Raw genomic sequence first — 3752 nt, forward strand, 5'->3', positions numbered from 1 at the left:
GATTGAATCTAAGACGGATTTTTTCCCGTGCAGAATCATGGGTAGTGTGTCAGGCCAAGTTACAACTCCTTCTTTCTTTCTTGGTCACCACATTACAGGCTGTTTACGTTCTTCACTTCTCTCTTTGTAACTTAAACATCCCCCCCCAAATCGATTCGGAATAAAAAATAATACATAAAGAGGGGATGAAATAGTCGAGAGGAGGAGGGGGAGGAGTGAGAGAGAGAGAAAGCGAAGAGAGAGAGAGAGAGAAGGAGGAGGAGGGATCGAGAGAGAGACACACCATAAGAAATCTGTTATTTTATTATCCTGCAACTTATTGATGGAGGAATGGGTGGGAGGGAGGACGCTCTTCCGATCTGAAGTTGAGAGAGAGGGGGAGATAAAAAGAAGGGAGAGGGAGAAAGATGGAGATAGGGGGGGGGTTAAATGGGGTGAACATGCTGCCACATTGCCGTCTGCTTTCAAAACGAGGGTGACTATCTCTCTCTCTCTCGCTCTCTCTTTTTTTCTCTCTCACTCACTCGCTTTCCTCTTACCATTTTTTTTTTTTTTGAGGACGCACTTAATTTAGTTTGTCAAGAGGGGAGAAAAAGACAGAGCGACTGAGAGAGAGAGAGAGAGAGAGAGAGAGAGAGAGAGAGAGAGAGAGAGAGAGAGAGAGAGAGAGAGAGAGAGAGAGAAAAAGGAGAGGGAGAGGAAGAGAGCTAGAGAGAGAACATTTTCTCCCTTCGTCACATTATAATTCTTTGCTTTAATCTTAAAAACGAGAGAGAGAAAGAGAGGCACTCTTCTTCTCCCTCACACTCTTTACTCCTTATCCCTTTTCTCTCTCACTCTTTATCCCATCTCTCTCTCTCTCTCTCTCTCCAGTTTTCCATTTAATTCACAAATGATAATACTTGTGTCGAGAAGACGTTATACCGGGTGATCCAGCGACGAGCTGTCACAGGGTTGTACCTATGAAAGTTAGTTAAATATTAAGTAGCCACCTCAACAATAATAATAAATAAAAGGACTTTTCAGCCCTATCTCAGCAGGATAAAAGAGGCCATAGGTATTCTAAAAAAAAACTCTTCTATCAAAAAACTATTGTTTTTGTATTAAAAAACAAGCATTTTTATTTATTTTCATAATTTGTTTCTTTTTTATACCAGGTGTCTCACTTACAACAGTCTGACACAAACCATCCAGAACCCATCATCAACCCATCCTGTATTGTGTCGGAAAAGAAAATTATTTCACAGGAAAGAAGCTATAGAAAAAGAGCGAGCTATAGCGAGAGAGAGAGAGAGAGAGAGAGAGAGAGAGAGAGAGAGAGAGAGAGAGAGAGAGAGAGAGAGTGAGTGATACGTGGGAGTGAGTGTGAGAGAGAGAAAGAAAGAGGTTGATATTATGTGTGTGAGTGAGAGAAAGAGATTGAGTGATATGTATGTGGGAGTGAGAGAGAGAGATTGAGTGATACGTTGGGATGAGTGAGAAGGGGGAGGAAGACGAGGAGGAGGGAGGAAGAGGAGGAGGAGAAGGAAGAGGGGATATAAAGCCGTTCCCATATATTAGGGTCAGTGCAAGCGGAGTAGGAGAAAATTATTAGATAGATTGCACACACACTGTAAATAGGATTAAGTGTCCATACAGGGTGTCTCCATAATGGAAAATATACAGTGTGGTACTGTGGTCTGACCCTTTTCCTCTATTTTCTCTATTTCCTGTTTTTTTTTTTTTTTTTTTTTGATAAATTTTGACCTGAAGATTTGGCCTGTAGTTCAGAATTAATACGATAGTAACATTAGTAACATAGTAACACTAACCCATTGGTGTATATCGTCCTATTTTTGGGACACTCAGAAAAATGGCCATAACTTGGTGTTATTTCATATTTTTGTGACCCAAATTGATAATTTACTGAAAGTTGAAATGTTTACTGTATTTGTTGTTTCGGTGCTCATAGAAATGGAAAGAGACAGAGATATAAATCCGAAATCCCGTCCTAATGGAAAGTTAATCGGATCACTGCCTCTCTCTCTCTCTCTCTCTCTAGAAAGAGAGGGAAAATTGAAGGGAATAAAAGTTAATTCTTCATTGTTAACTTGTGTATCGATAATAATGCTGTGAAAAAGCAGGTCTATCTGTGAAAAGCTAGTCTATTTTTCGTGAAGTTTAAGCGAAATCTTTTTCCTATCCGTAGTACAAACAATTATTATTATTATTATTATTATTATTATTTTTTATCTGTACGAAATCTAAATTGTGATTAAAAAAATCTAATTCGTGTTTCATGCGAAATCAAAATTGTGGTTTAGTTTAGATGATATAAATCTTTAACACGGTCGCTGAATTTCGTCAAACCCGCGGACAAACCGCTCAAGAGTCAAGGGAAGTACCTAACCCAAACAGACAGACAAAAGGGGAAAATCCTCGTGTACTCTAAAAAAGAGTTACTTCTCTCTTCGCTCGTTCAAATGTGCTGGAAATGTTATAAAAGCATTGCATACAATCATAAAGTACACTCTGCTGGTATGGAAAATAAAATAAAGAAATGAATCTAAAATAATAAATACTCACCATCAGAAAATGTTATGAAACCCGCAAGAAGAAATAGAAAGAGGAAGAGGAAAGAAGAGGAAGTGGAAGAAAAGGGGGGAGGAGAGGAAGAAGAAGAGAAGGCGGAGGAAGAGGAAGAATAGGGAGGAGCAAGAAGAATGATGAGAAGAAGAGGACAAAGAATGCGGAGGCGGAGAAGAAGAAGAAAAGAAAGAAGAAGAAAAAGACCAATAAGACGAGGAAGAGAAGGAGTAGGAGCAGGAGGAGGAGAAGGAGTGGAAGAAGGAAGAGGAGGAGGAGGAGGAAGAAGAAAATATCTATCTAGGAAAGCAACATGATACCATCGAATATCTACCCATAAATAAATGAAAAACTAGAAAAGAAAATACATAGGAAGAAGAAGAAGATGAGGGGAGGGAGCGAGAGAGAGAGAGAGATAAATGAGGAGACGAGATAAAGGGAGAGAGGAAAGAGAGAGGGGGAGGAGGGAAAAATTGGAAAGAGTTTTTAATTTTCTATCTGGCAGAAGATAAAGACAAAGAGAGAGAGAGAGAGAGAGAGAGAGAGAGAGAGAGAGAGAGAGAGAGAGAGAGAGAGAGAGAGAGAGAGAGGTGAGGGGGCGATAAAGTATGATAGAAAGAAAAGATGAGAAAGAAGATCAGAGGAGGACCAAGTGGAGGGAGAGAGAGAGAGAGAGAAGAAATTATTTAGACATCAGACGAAGAAAATTGTTGGAGAGAGATAAGAAGAGAGAAGAGAGAGAAGGAAGAAGAGGAGATAGAGAGGGACATTGTAGAGCTCTGTGCCAGAAATAGCAAACTTATTAATAAAGGAAAGAAAGGAGAGGAACAGAGAAGAAAATACATTCGGGGAAGACAAAGAGAATGAAGAAGAAAAAGAGACGGATGACAGGGAAGAGGGAAAGGGAGAATCGAACCTTTGATGTAGATGTTGAGAAACAAGAAGATAACGGGGGAAACAATGACAAGAGAAATCGATTAATCGACATTTATGTCAACTATAGAGTCTTAAAGTTCTTAAATGTTAGGGATTTGCTAGATTTCGATTATTTAGATCCTGTATAAACGACTTGCAATAGTTAATAAAATAAAAAAAAAAAAAAAAAAAAAAAACAAATTTGACCCCAACTAGGGGGTAAATGCAAAACTAATATTAGCGCACCTAGGGCTAAAATTAACCCAACCATA

The sequence above is a fragment of the Diaphorina citri genome, unplaced genomic scaffold, assembly GCF_000475195.1.
Source record: "Diaphorina citri unplaced genomic scaffold, Diaci psyllid genome assembly version 1.1 scaffold61, whole genome shotgun sequence".
NCBI lineage: Eukaryota > Metazoa > Arthropoda > Insecta > Hemiptera > Psyllidae > Diaphorina > Diaphorina citri.